Genomic DNA, 15904 nt, shown 5'->3' on the forward strand with positions numbered 1-15904 from the left:
ATTCTTCCTTCTCAGCAGTCTAAATATTTCCCATGAAAAATCATTACAAACATCTTGAGGGTCCTGTGCTCCAAGGGCTTCAGCTTGGTCACCATGTGCACGCTCTTTCAGAGAGAGCTCCGTGTCTGTCTCCGCTAGAAGTCCTTTCCTCAGTGCTGCCTCGCCTCATGGTCTCTGCTTCTTCACGGCTACCGCCACAGCACTGAGGCTGACCACCGGCCTATGCCTCCGATGCCCTTTGACAGTCATTGAACCTGTTTTCTCTTTTCTGCCTTTCTGTTTGGCATTTTCTTTCCTTGATCCTTGATATTATTCGCTTCCTTGTGCTGTCTGTGTTCAGCTAGAGATGTATTCAGCACTTGCGTGATCACAGAGACTCCCTCAGCCACCAGATACATATTCTTAAACTTGCCGTACAATGTTGTGGACTTTTCCGTGATAATCTGACAAATTTTGGATTGCCATATGTTTTTCAGGGTTTTTAGGGGGAATGGGGGAGAGGTGTGATGGTGTTGTTGTTGCTTTGTTTTTCTGTAACCCACATGCCTGTTATCCAACTTTTATTCAATGTCCAAATTTCTCACGCAAATGAGGCAATTGAAAATACCATGACTTGGGCCAGGCGCACCTTAGTTGTCAGAGCAACATCTTTGCTTTTCAACACCTTAAAGAGGTCCTGAGCAGCAGATTCATCCCATGCAAGATGTCATTTGATCTCTCTTTTTTCCCCCAAATCCACTTTATTGGGAACTGACTGTGATAGTTATTTTGTGTGCCAACATGGCACCCATAAGAAGATATGGGTGGAATGTAGCCTGTCAATCAGGTGGCAGCTTGATGACCTTATTTGTAGGTGCCATGAGACAAACAGTTCTCTGGTCACGGGCCTGTCTCTCTCTCTCTCTCTCTCTCTCTCTCTCTCTCTCTCTCTCTCTCTCTCTCTCTCTCTCTCTCTCTCTCTCTCTCTCTCTCTCTGTCTTTCGCTCCCGCTCTCTCTCATCTCTCCGCATCACCTTCTGCTGACAAGCCATGTGGAGCCGCGCTGAGAACTGAGTGAGCCCTGTGATGCAGCCACCGCCATTGGATCCACAAGACTTTGCTCCCACCAGCCTGTGATCTCCCTGAATTCTGCATCATTGCTTGTGGCTGCGTGAGTCTGAAGACAGACTTGTGGGCTAGTACTAGACTTATGAATTTGATCTGGACTAGGCTGGGATGTTTGTTCAACATACAATTACTTCTTGATATAAAGCTCTCTCTTGCACATAGATGAGTGTCTCTGGACATTGTTTCTTCAATCTACCGGACAAACACAGGAGCTAATACAGGTGCTTTTTAGGTTGTTTTTCCTTTTACCCTTTTTTCTTACTTTTCTCTTTGGTTCCCACATCAAGTTCTGAAGGGCAAAGCTGTTTTACCATTTTGACTCTGCCTCATGGTTTTAGGTCGCTTCTGTAGCTGCAAGCCATCCTCTTTTTGGACTCCCTTTTAGATGAACTGGACTCTACTGCTGTTATCCCTCCTCCAGTCTCCTCAGTGTCTACTTGCTTTTCTGCCGTTATCTTTCTCCCTCTCCTGGCAGCTTTCAGAGTAGTTATATCCATTGCTTTAGTCACAAACTCATTACTGGCTTTTTCTTCCTGCCCAGGAACTTCCTTGGAAGCACTAGTTTCCTTTTCTTCAGCTTCAGTATCAGAGGAAATATTAGATTACTTCTTGAGGCCTGGTGACTGGAAAAAATTCACTTTGGGGTTGTTATCTTTTCCCCATAAACCTTCATTAAAACCTTTTTGTTTATTTGGCTTGCCATATTTTTAGAGTAAGGAAATACATATTTTGGTACTAAAAAAACATTCTCATGAGTTCCAAAAGAGAACATGGGTGGTTTTTATGCAGGTGGCTTTACAGCTCCATCAGGAACTTCACCTACTGCAGCTGGCCAACGAGGATACCCGTTCATCTCGGCGAAAACAAGGCCTCGGGGTTTGAAATCGTGAGTCAGATTTTTTGTTTCTTGTTTTAATTAATCGTTTTAATTAAGTCATTTTGGCAGAAAATCACTCAGGGAAGCTTTAGAGAGAGGGGAGCCCTGCATTCAGAAGTGTTTGGGGCATAAATGTTGATGCATAATATGTGCAGAAACAATGGCTTCACATAATGATAGTTTTGTTTAAGAATGTGTTCGATGGTTTTGAGCAATAGTCTGTCTCACCCTCTTATAAATCCATTTTCATGAAATTACAGAACAGGGAAATCTCAAGAGAAAGAGTGTTGTGCATAGTTACTGAAGACCTGAGGAACACGGAGGTAGAAGAAGTGATAGCTAAAGTGTATAGGTTTCTCACTGAGGTAATGAAAATGTTCTGAAAAGGATGATAGTGATATATAGGCTATTAAAATGTAAACCCTTAAGAATAAAGTTCACAAAGGTTAGAAAAAAACAAAGTTTAAAAGGCTTAGGAAAGAAGGAGAAATGGAACTAGGAAACACAAGCAAGAAATCGAATAAATTATTGCACATTGAGGGGACTGCAAGGAATAAGATGAAAAAATGTGTATGAATTATTTCATGTAAAACAGATGATTTGCTACATAAACTTTCACCAAGTTCACAATAAAATGTTTCAAAAAATAGCCCCTTGAAGATGATAAGAACGGGAGAGAATGAAGCAGAAAAAAATACAAAAAACAAACTTAATGTCATTGAGTCAGTTCTGACTCCCAACAACTTTATAGGGCTGGGTAGAATTGCCCTTGTTGGTTTCCTAGACTCGAACGCTATCTGGGAGTTGAAAACCTCATCACTCTCTCTTGGGGCATCTGGTGGTTTCCAACTACTGACCTTGCATGTAGACACTTAACCACTACACTACCCCTATGGCCCCAATGCCACAACAGAAGTCAACAAATTTTTGGAAGATGGAAATGTGGTGGAGGAGTGGAAATTCATGTTGCAAAGAAAGCTATCAGACAACCAACTGAAAACCAACTCCCCTCACAAACCCCCAAAGGTGAGCAACCTAATGACAGCAGATTTTAAAAACTTAAAAAGTTGCATTGTTGTAAGCTGGGTTCTCTGATATTTTTATATTTGTATTTTTAAAATATTTTAAATGACTATTTTAAAATGTTGGTACTCTGCAACATTTTACAAAATCCTGGGAATGGTTACCATTCTTCTACTATGTTAAGAACATCCAAGTAGTATTGCTGGAACATTATGAAGCTGCTTTAAAGATGTTTTCTTCATTTGGACAGTGGTGGTTGCAGCTGAGAGATCCAAATTCAGAAATCTGAAACATTCTCCTATTCATCAACTTCTACATGCATAAATCAGTTATTATTCCGCCACCATTAACATAAACTCAATGACCCCTAAGCAAAAACCCTTCCTTCTTCGTCCATGATAACAATTGGTCAACTTTGGTTTCTTTTTCTTTTTTTAGTACTTTTCTTGATATCAAATTCACATATCATACACTTCCGTAGCTAAGTCATTTTTTAAAAAGAGGTGTATATACATCATCACAATCAGGAGAGAATTGTTGCTTGGGGGGGTATGTTAGACAGGGTTCTCTAGGGAAACAAAACAAGGACACTTATAATTTTATATGTATTTATATGTACAACATAAGAAATAAACTGCTAATTAATCTATAGAGCAGTACAAATGGCTCAGTGCAACTCAATTCCGTGAGACAGCTAATACACTGGCAGTCCTTCAAGTCTTGAGGGCCACTTGGTGCAAGGCAAGGAAGCAGACAGCTAAGTCCTCTGTAGAGCAATTCAGGCAACCTGGCCACATATAGCAAACAGCACGGCAGGCCACCAACAGTCATCCAGATGACAGGGTCCAACAGTCTCCAGCTCAAGAGATGAATTGAATTCACCTGGCCCAGATGGGCCAATCCAGGTATAACCCCCACCTAAGTATACTAATCCTTCCTGGTCAAAACTCTGAGCATGTGCAATTGACAACCCAGTCCCTGAGCTAGCTACTTAACATTTCCCCCTGAAGAGGTATGGACCCAAATCTTTGGGGTACTGGACAACAATATCTCTATCTGCTTCCTGCTGACAAAGGGGGGTGAAGTGGGGCTTTGGGTTCACACCCTTCTGTTAGAAGGAGTGTACAACTCTTCTTGATATGATTGAATCATTGGATTGTATGGCATGTGGATGAAATGCTAATAAACTTTTTAAAAAGAGAGAAAGATTTATAGCCTTAGAAACCTTACGGGGCCATTCTATTATGTTCTCTATTAAGTCATATGGGTTGGAATTTACTTGATTATAATGGATTCAGTTTTCGTTTTGGGGGTAGAGTGCCTCAGTTTGTCTGTAAAATGGAGATGTTAACAAGTTGCTATAAAAAGTAAACTGTTTATTATAATACCTGAAGAATTATAAGCACTGTATGTATTTATTAATAAACCAAAACCAAACACACACCCATGCCCCAAAGAAAGAAATTCTATGGACAAAGAGGTTCCCCCAGATGGATAGACACTGCTATCAGAACTGCTGCTTCACTGTCAGTGCTGTGGCATAAATACCATCTCTTGGATCAAGAAGGTTTGTTTCATAGAGACCTCGGAGTGCAGAGGACAAGCTCTGCTCCTGGCTCTTGCTGGCAGTGAGAAACCCCTACTTTCTTGTGAGATGACTCCTTTTATATGAAGCAGGAAGCAAATCACAATGAATCTCATTTAACAAGCATTCCCAATTGAATCCCAACAGTAACACACAGATAGGGTGTTACTCCCTTCTCGTTCTCCTGTCTCCAGTGTCCCTAAGGTTCTGGAAGACCACAATAACAAGATCTACAGAGTCTTGACAGAAAGATGTCCACAGAGAGATAATCCATAGGGAGCTCACAATGGCAGACCAGAAACTTCTCCCACAGAGACCTACCACAAAAACCCAACTGAGAATCAAAGGACCCCACACAGAGAATTCTCATCTCTGACACACCTCCAACCGAAACTGCTCACAGAGATCTCAGAGAGTCCTCCCACAGAGACGTTTTAGAGAAACCTCCTACGGAAATCTGTCATAGGGAGATGCTCCACAAAGAGACCTTCCAAAGAATTATCACATACAGATCCAAACATAGACTTCAGGTAGAGCCCTGCTACAGCTATCTCTCTCAGAACTCACACAGGGGCCAAAAGAAACCTCAAAGATCTGCAACAGAGACTTTCCTCAGCAAGCAACCAGGCACGTCACCAGAAGACTCCCATACAGACCTCACAGAAAGCCTTGTATAGAACCTTTCACCACAGACCCCTGACAGCGACCATACAGAGATCTCCCACTGGGACTTCTCAAAGATATACCTCCTATTGAGACCTCCCACGGGGAAGAACCATAGAAATCTCCAAGAGAAACCTCCTATAGAGATCTCCAAAGAGACCCACAGAGAAATCTACCTGGAGACAGCCACAGCTACCTCCACAGAGAACTCCTACAGAGCTCACATGCTGAGCTATTACTTCCACTCTTAGGAGCCCAAGCAGCCACCCACTGACAGCCTCTTCTGAGTAGCTATGAAACTACTTATCAGATTGGCAGTGCAGAAGGAATAGCGCCAGCTCCACTTAGCAGAGGAAATGTTTCTCTATTTGCGTTTTTTATCTCATCACTTCTGAACAAAGGAATTATAGTCCTCAAAGAAACATGCACAGACCGTTCCTTAACAGGCTTCCATTAGACTCTGGCCCAAGGTAAGAAGGCTGCAATCCCATCTTCTTTCTATCCTAAGCATTAGTGAACCGACGTGAGTTCACTAGTTGAGTTCAATCTTCAACTTTCTAAGGAGGATAAAATATCTATTTGTCTAATTTTGGTTGCCATGTAGTTGACTGACATCAGTGTTACATATATATTTTGTTGGGCATCACTTCCTCCGCTCAGAAGGACTGATTTCTTGTCTGTGGATGCATAAGAAAGGGAGTACTACAATAAATGGACTTCAGGAGTAAAATGAACCAACAAAGATGCCATGAACTAGCACATTATTTTGCACAAAGATTGTGTCATGTTTGTGAAGTTTACTTGATTTTTAAATGAAACCAGTTATATTATCAAAGACCTGAATATTTCACAAGTGATGCCAATTTCTAGAAAAAGTTATATTGTCTTTCTGCAAATTCATAATCATGCTTAAAGTAACTATAAACTATTACATTTTACTTATTATTTTGTTCCTTACAATGTTCTTGTTAATGATGGCTATGATGGCTTTCCTTTACAAATTTATCATTCCAGGCAAATGGTCAGTATGAATCCACGTCAGTTCACTAATGTCTAGGTTATCAATTATTACATATATTATTTCATTTTTGGTAAGTTTCCATTTACCTAGGTTTGTACATCAGACATTTCCACATTCCCAGTCATAATGGATAGCTACAGTTGTTTATTCTCATTTTGAGTCATGCCACTTCAGCAAATGAGGATCCTGAAAGCTTTTCTCCCTCCAGCCCATTAAGGTTGAGGGTTGCTGTGAGTCATAATTGACTTGATGGCAGTCGGTGCGTAGGTATGAGGCCATCATACTTTGAGTACCTTCTAACCTGAGGAGCTCATCTTCTGACAATATATCAGACAATGTTCCACTGTTATTCCTGAGGTTCTCAGTAGATAATTTCTCAGAAGCAAACTACCTCTTCCTTCTTCCTAGTCTGTAAGCTCTGTTGAAATTTGTCCAAAATGAGCCACTTTGCTGCTAATTGAAATACTCGTGGCCTAACTTCAACCATCTGAGCAGCACACAAGCCACCACAGTAAGACACAATTACAACAAGTGGTGATGTTTTCCACTAGCCAACAGTAAACATTGAGGTAAAAGTGTTTGCCATAAAGCTTCATTTAATGTATCGACCCTTATACATTTCATAGGCCATTACAAAGTGGGAAACAAACAAAAATCTCACTTGAAAGATATTCCTTTTCTGGAAGAGTCAATCAGATGTGAGAACAGAAAGAGACCAGGGTCATGAGATAATGGTTGTCATATAGCAAATAGTTTCTCCTCCCAAAATCTGAGCACAGCAGCTAGAGAGCAATCTCCCTAGATACATAAGAGCTGTGGTATTTGAAAAGACAGTACTCTGTATACTAATTAGACTCTGAAGTTAATTGGGAGACAGAAACCTCCAGATTTTCATTGCTGAATGTAAAATTTTTCTATTGATTGATTGATGCACAGGAAAAAAGTTGACAAAAATTATTGGAGTGATTTTCTTAAAATTAATGCAGAAAATTTCAACTATGTTCTTTACCCATGTCCCATGCGGTATTGCTTATCTCTAGGGTTAAATGCCCAGAAAGTTAAATAGGAGACAACCATGCTTCCAAAAATTGCCTTTTAAAACAAATTTTACCTGGTTTCCCAGAAGGGCCCCTGAGTACTTCCCTTTGTGTGGCCTACCTTTGAGCGTGAGCAGTACTGTGGTCTTGTTTCTGGCTCTATCACAAACTGGGAGACCCTGGACAAATCGCTGGCCCTCAGACTCACAGATGGTCATGTCAACCTCTCTGGAACAGTGTGCACTGGCACTAGTCCCTGGCGGTTATATAACCGCCTAATTACCTAATTCTGAGAACAACACCATGAGGTAATCCTTGTTAATTTCTTCATTTTCGTGAAGTGAGCTGACTCTCAGGCACCACCGCGGGTGTTCATGGCAACTTCATGGTCAGTCCTGTAGTGCGCTTTCACTCCGACTCTGCCATCCACGGTTTCGTCTGGCCCTGAGGAGGATCAGCATACTTCTGGAAGCGGGCGGGAAGGAGACTGCGCATGACCACACGGGGCCCAGACAGACCATTACCAGGCATGCGCGGGGAGCCAGGGCACATTTCCCATAACCCTCTGCATCCGAACCCTCCTTTCCGGCTTTAGACTGAGGCACAGTGTTGTCTAGGATGGTTCTGTTTATTGGGTTCTCTCAAATTCCCTGGAAGTCATGGGTTCAAGGTCACTTTTTTCCTCCAACTGAAGTTCATAGCCCTGATCAGTTCGCCACTGAAACATCAACAGCTGGCCCAGATGTCAGGACTGATTGGAAAACCGGAATTGAACAACATGAATGATGAATGCGCACACTCCCAACTTTCATTGGGGGTCCAGGGAGTAGGTCTTGAGGTAATTCAAATACCTGCCCCTCTTCATCTTTATTGTCTTTTATTATTATAAGTTTCTTTACAAATTCAATCTTTGTCTTTGGAGGTTAGAAACGTTTCATATGAACTTAGATATATTTTAATAATGCTGAAAAGGAGTATTTCAAAAATAATGCTTTGACGTGACTAAAGACTCCTGACCAAGGTCTACTTTTATTTTCTCATCCCAAGTGAGTCTCTTTTATTAAATTAAAAGTAACACTTGTCATTTTTTTGGGAAAATATTTGGCACACACATATACAAGTTATTCCTAACAGGAAAATAGGGTTTTGCTTATTCCAATTCAGTTTTGTGGTTAGAAACAGATGTTGTTAAGTAAAGACTAAATGTGATTAAATGATTAAGTGTGAACAGTTGTTTTTTTTTTACACATACTGTTAAGTATGTAATTTCGGTACTTAAACTAACCCTAGTTATAATTACACCCTTTCTGTAAACTTAGTCCAGGAAATTTGCAATCAGTCACATTTTATCTCATTTGATGGCCCCTTTTCAAGAGAAAAAGCTTCTATAATGTGGCTAAGGTCCTGCCACCTGCAGCTTTACTTATGTTATTTAATCAGAAAATACCCCAAGTGTACCATTACCACTGGTTTGTGGTGGCTAGCCCTTAATAAGAATTTTTTCAGTGTATATTGCCAGGGCTGTTGGCTTTGTGTTCCCTGTTTGTTAAAAAAAACAAACAACTTTCTGCTCTTAATAAAACATTTCACTTTTTATGTCATTTTTTCCCTCTATGACACTTTTGGTGTCAGAAGTGGGATTGGGGCAGCTACTACCACAAAGGGGTCACAGAGAAGAATACCCTACACTTCCAGACTGTGATTTTCAGCATAAAAATAAGTAGTCACAGATTTATTAAAAGAGAAGTAATGACTACTGATAGATGCCCCTTTAGCATTGGCCCTCAACACAAACTGGAGGAGTGAGGATCTCAAACTCTCCCAACCAATTTTTCCAGGTCCTGGAGCTAGGTAAGGTGCCTGGTTGGATAACCTATGGGGACATAGCTCTGCATGACCAGCCTGGGGCAAATATAAGCACACATAGGATTGGTTCTTGACCCAAGCTAAGGGTGTTCTCTTCCAATTCTCTCCCAGCCCTACCCCCACAATAGAAGGAATAGCACAGATTACTAAAATGTGGACATAATTCTTCAGGACAGCCTGGAGTGGGCATGAAGAGTGAATAAGCTAACTCTCCACACAAGCTGAGACAACTCCTGTCTCACTCAGCAAAACAAGTCCCCTGTCCCTGAAATACAGCTCTGTACAGGCACATATTAAAGCACCAGAAAAGCATGGCCATTCCTGGCTTTTACTTTTTTCCCCACCACCCCACCACCCCTTTTTGTTAGCAAATAGCACACACCCAGTCCATTAGCAAGGTATTTAGCATAATAATACAAGTAGAAATTGCACCATTGGTTTTACAAAGCAAAGGCAGGGGGTTTGTATATGAAACAAGGACCATAATAAGCCCCAAGGTCCAGAAGCAACTCCCCACTGAGTAAATGGATAGATTTAGTCATCCACCAGATGTCCGGTGACACCAGCTCCAGGTCAGCACCCTAAGCCACTCATAAAGCAACCTGCCCTCTGAGTAGGATATTGCTTTATCCCTCCTTCCTAGGCCGCCTAGATATGTGGCAGTAATAGACCCCACTTCCACACCTGGACTTGGTCACCTCCATAATCCAAAATGAGTGAGCCCTGTCCCCTCCAACCTGGTCCACGAGAGGTCTCGTCCTTTAATATAATTAACCTAAATCATAAGAATACAGGACTCTCAGGAATACCAGATACCACAGCAGTACATTGGCCTTAATCTCAACTCTGCTCTGACATCCTATAAGATCAGAAAGCATACTACCAGACATAAATCGACTAAAAATTAGAGGCCAGACAAAAGCTGTGTTAGTCTAAGTAGACTAGAGAAACAAATTCATAGACACTTATATGTGTATAGGAAAGAGTTCTATACACAAGAGCAATTAAATATTGAAAAAATATCCCGGCCAGTCCAGATCATATCCATAAGTCGGATATTAACCCATCGGACCAATACCAATCTATAAATTCCTCTTCAGATTCACACAACACATGTAATGACGCCAAATGCAGGAAGATCACAGGCCAGTGGGTGGGAGGTATTGTGGATCCAGTGGCAGTGGAAGCATCTCAGCATTGGCAGGAGACTCCATGTGGCTCCTTCAGGTTCAGAGTTCTAGCATAACTCTATGTGTCTTCTCAAAAGGAATGTCTCACAAGGTGTAAGCATATGTCCCACCTCCAGCGAACTATTTATCTCCTTAGTGGCTCCAAATGAGGTCATCAAGCTGCGACCTGATTGACAGGCTAAACTCCACCCCTCCATCTTAAATCTCAACTTGACAACAGATTATGTAACTATGGCAGACCATCCCTTGTCAATTAGACAATTTCACACAACTCTTTAACCATATATAATTTTCAAACAGTAAAATCTTAACTATACTTAACAGAATAAAACTAAAATGCACAAAATTAAATATGTGCCAAAGCCTCATTTAAATATAACATTCTATAAGTGAACAAAACAAAGATATCCTATTCTTATGTGAACACCCACACCATAATCCTATGAATATATTTATCCACCTATGAAAGTCTGTAAACCAGCCACTTTATTCCTTTATCTGACCAATTTTGGATATCCAATTTCTATACTGCCCACTTACGTCAACCCAGTGCTTTCAGGAGACAATCATATTTTTTTGACATGAAGAATTTTCATTCCATTTGGAACCTTGTGATTCTACATCCATAGCAAAGTCCAATCAGGACAGGCCATCCATAAAGTCAGCAGCAGTATACACCAGCTCACAGTCTCAAATATCTTCTCTTCATCTGGTCAGATTCTAGTCAATTCAATGTGGGCTACTTCACTTTACCTCAGCAGGGTGCCCATTGGCTGCCTTACCTTTATACCATGGGCCCCATCACAAATTCTCAACAACTCTAGCCCCCTTGGGCTAGGTCATGAACTTTAGACCAGTCAACCTGCTCTCACCTTCTCCTCTAGTTCCTGTAAAGCAAGTCCACGAGTATGAGTGACCACACTCAACTCGTCCCTTTACTGCTGCATTTCTCTCTCTCCTACTCAAGAAGTGGGTCCAGGTGATCACCTAACACACATTTCAGCCTGCCTACAGGCTCCCTGTAACAGTTCCAGCTTCTGACAAAACCACTAGTTCAAAAACACTAGTTCAAGATTCAAAAAGCCAAAGTTCCCTTTTCTTCAATCTGTCAATAGCCCCATAGAGAAGTCTTTTGGAATGCAAATGTCCTGAGTCCTCAAAAGCACTGGGTGGGGCTTACCTTTTCAGAACCTTCTTTGCAGGCATGTCCTGAACCATTTAAAGATCTAATGTAATGGCTTAAGGCAAGTGGACTTAAAAGCATACTTCCCAGTAATCATTTCTATCAATCATTATATCAACAATAATAAAAAGAAGAAATCAGTATAAACAAAATAGTATCAGAAACTAATCTCAATTCTTAAAACAGTCAAGCAGAGAAGAAGGTGGGGGAGACATCGGACAGTGTAATATATGACAAAATAATAATAATTTATGAATTATGAAGGGTTCATGAGGTAGGAAGAGTGCGGAGGGAGGGGGAAATGAGCAGCAGATATTAAGGGCTCAAGTAGAAGGCAAATGTTTTAAGAATGATGACAGCAACAGATGTACATATGTTCTTGACACAATATATGTATGGATGGATTGTGATAAGATTGTATGATCCCCCAATAAAATGATTTTTTAAAAGACCCCAAAAAAGTCAAGTTCAATCTATATTTAGCTTATCTTAATTCTTTATCTAAACTATTGATACAAAAATATGGGATTAGGCCTCTGACAGCATCTAGCCAGAGCCAGGCTTTTTGTCATCCGTTTTGACTTGTCAGCCATTTTCTCTAAGCAACTCTGAGAAATTCAAGGGCCAATTTTGTCCCCTGAGGTCCAAATATACATTCATCACATTCATTTTAATCATTTCACACATGAATAACCAAAGACTACAACCAAACAAATTAATCAAAACTTTAATTTCCCATATTCTTTCCAGAAAACAACCCAGTAAGCTGTATGGACATATCTGACCTCTGCCTAGCCAAAGAAGAAAAACTAGCATAGGGTACAAGTCAAACAAATATCCACTCTCCATCTTTATGATTGGTTTCTCTAGTACCCCACTCTCAAGGTACCATAATGTGTTAGTCTGAGTAGACTACAGAAATAATTTCATAGACACTTATATGTGTATAGGAAAGAGTTTCATATATAAGAGCAATTAAATATTGATGAAAACATCGCTGCCCCATCCAAAACAAGTCCTTAAGTCTAATTTTAGCCCACAGGTTCTATACCAATCTATAAATTCCTCTTCAAACTCACGAAACACATGCAATGAATGCAGGAAGATCACAGGCCAGTGGAAAAGTTTTGTGGATCCAGTGGTGGTGCAAGCATCTCAGCGCAGGCAGGAGTCTCCACGTGGCTTCTTCAGTTCCAGGGCTCTAGCGTAGCTCCATGTGTCTTCTCAACAGTTGTGTCTCACAGGGAGTTAGCATTTGTCCCACCTCCAGTGAGATATTTATCTCCTTAGGAACTTCAAATGAGGTCATGAAGCTGTGATCTGATTCACAGGCTAAACTCCACCCCTTCACTCTTAAGTCTCAAATTGACAACAGATTATATAACTACCACAAAAGATGGTGTTGGTGATAATAATCTCAAAGAAAATAGAGTTCAAGGCAAATAACCTAATAAGAAACAAGAACGGACATTAGATAATGACCAAGTAAACAATAGCCTAAGAAGATAAAACCATAATAAACTTACATGCATCCAATGAAAAACTCTTAGAATACATCCATCAAATCCTCACAGAATTGAAAAAGGATATATTTGCCTCAACGATAGTACAGGAAGACTTCAATATGCCACTCCCAAGGATATATCGAACGTCAAGAAACTCAATAAAGATACAAAAGAGCTCAACAACATAACCAATACAATTGATGTCATAGACATATGCAGAACATTGCACCCAACAGAAAAAACTATATATTCTTCTCCAGCACACATGGAACATTCTCAAGAATTGATCACATATTAGGCCATAAAGCGTGTCTCAACAATTAAAGTGTTTTTTAAAAGTTGAGGGCCTACAATCTATCTCCTTGGACTACTGTGCCATAAAACTAGAAATCAACAATAAAACAAACAGATACATAAAGACAACAGAACATAAAGACAACAGAACATAAAGGCAGGAAATTGGAAAACATGATACTAGAAAATATTTGAGTAATAAAATAAAAAAGGGAGGAAATTAAAAACTTCCTTGAAACAAAAGAGAAGGCTAGCACAGTATATCAAAACCTTTGGTACACAGCACAAGCAGTAATCAGAATCCAAATTAAAGCAATCAACACACACATGAAAAAGGGGATAAATCCAAAATCAACAGCCTTACACAAGACCTTCAAGAACTATAACAAGGAAAACAACATAAATTCCCCTCAAAAAGGAAAGATATTATAAATATCAAAGCAGAAATAAAAGATACGGAAAACAAATAAAATGGGGAAAAATCAACAGAACACGAAGCTGGTTCTTTGAAAGGATTAACAAAATAGACAGACCCAGGCCAATGGCAAGTTTAACAGAAGAAGAAGAAGGAGGAGGAGGAGGAGGAGGAGGAGAACAGGAGGAGGGGGAGGAGGGGGAGGATGCAAATACCCAGAATAAGAGATGGAAATGGTGACATTGCAACAGAACCAAATGAAATAAAAAAGAATAATAACACACTATTATGAAAAATTGGATTCAAACAAATTTGACAATGAGGGAGGGGGAGGGTGTGGGGGGTGGGGTGGGGAGGCGCTCCGGTCTCAGGGAGACCCGCGGTGGGAGGCGGAGGCTGCGAGGGACTGGGAAACCATGAACATCGAGGGGCTGCAGGAGGCGCTGGAAGATTTTAAGAAGAGAGGGAAAAAGGAAGTTTGCCCTGTCCTGGATCAGTTTCTTTGCCATGTAGCCAAGACTGGAGAAACAATGATACAGTGTTCTCAATTTAAAGGCTACTTTATTTTCAAACTGGAGAAAGTGATGGATGATTTTAGAACTTCACCTCCTGAACCAAGAGGTCCTCCTAACCCTAATGTCGAATATATTCCCTTTGATGAAATGAAGGGAAAAATACTGAAAATTGTCACTGGATTCAATGGCATCCCTTTTACTATTCAACAACTATGTGAATTGCTAACAGATCCTAGGAGAAACTATACAGGAACAGACAAATTTCTCAGAGGAGTAGAAAATAATGTGATGGTTGTTAGCTGTGTTCATCCTTCATCAGAGAAAAATAATTCTAATAATAGTTTAAATAGAATGAACGGTGTAATGTTTCCTGGAAATTCTCCAAATCATACTGAGAGGTCTAATATAAATGGTCCTGGAACACCCAGGCCACTTAATCAGTCAAAGGTTTCTTTGTCAGCCCCTATGACAACAAATGGTTTGCCAGAGAACACAGATAGCAAAGAGGCAAATGTACAGCAAAATGAGGACAAAAACCACAGTGACACTCTGTCATCTGAATCAGAAAAATAAACACCCAGATGAAGATGCTGTGGGAGCTGAAGGGCACAAGGTCAAAAGACTCAGGTTTGACAAAGAAAATGAAGTAAGAGAGACAGCCAGTCAGACCCCGTGCAGTGCGGCCCCTCCAGTTATGGAAGAAGAAAAGGAAGCACCAGCATCTTCTCCCGATAAGGATAAGGAAAGGAGTTATACCAGACAGCATGGTGCAGAAGAGGAGGAAGACGAAGAAGAAGGGTCTTTTATGACATCAAGAGAAATGGTCCCAGAAAGAAAAAATCAAGAAAAAGAATCAGATGATGCCTTAACTGTGAATGACGTGAGTTCTGAGGAAAATAATCAAATGGAGGAATCTGATGTGTCACAAGCCGAGAAAGATGTATATTCTGAAGGTAGTGAAGACACAGGCCCTGTAAGTAGTGGTTCTGACTGCGTTGAATCAGAGGAATTGGTGGGATCCAGCTCTAGCAAAACTGGAGAGAGTCCCTCGGAGTCGTTCATGGAAAACGACGAAGCCACAGAGGAAGCCATGGAACAAGACTAGCTGTTGCGAAACATTTACATGCAGTATTTTACAGACAGTTCTGGTTTTACACTTAAACAACTTTTATGTAATAAAGTGGACTTAGTTTTATGAGAGAAGCAGGTTGTAAAATTAAGTACTTTATGGAATAAATCCTGAAAGAATTGTACATGTAAGAACTGTGAAGAGCAGCTCCTCTGGCCCCTGCTTACTGCTGACTTCTTTTGGTCTGATCAAATCAGTGGTTTGTGTATAGATTATTTTTTAAATTTAGAATTAAAGTTTTTAAACTGGAAGGTAATAATTATAATTTTCAAAACTTTGGAGAGTATCATATTTAGTTCATACATAAGAATTATTTTTTTCTTGTCTCCTGACAGCTCTCGCCATTTTCATATTTTGGTCATAGTTTTGGCATTTTAACATGAACTATAGGGTTTCATACTGGTTTCCAGATTTTACTGTTTGTACAATGGAACTTTAAGTCATATATATATATATATATATATATATATATATATATATATATATATATATAT

At 40.2% G+C, this 15904-nt stretch overlaps 2 pseudogenes; one reads left to right on the forward strand and one right to left on the reverse strand.

Annotated features, from left to right (window-relative positions):
- Positions 1-1319: 1319 nt before the first annotated feature.
- On the reverse strand, positions 1320-7531 carry LOC142430583 (PC4 and SFRS1-interacting protein pseudogene; annotated as a pseudogene).
- A 6612-nt stretch (positions 7532-14143) lies between these two features.
- Positions 14144-15386, forward strand: LOC142430356 (serine/threonine-protein phosphatase 4 regulatory subunit 2-like; annotated as a pseudogene).
- The last annotated feature ends 518 nt before the right edge of the window (positions 15387-15904 follow it).

This window comes from Tenrec ecaudatus, chromosome 17 (genome assembly GCF_050624435.1).
Source record: "Tenrec ecaudatus isolate mTenEca1 chromosome 17, mTenEca1.hap1, whole genome shotgun sequence".
NCBI lineage: Eukaryota > Metazoa > Chordata > Mammalia > Afrosoricida > Tenrecidae > Tenrec > Tenrec ecaudatus.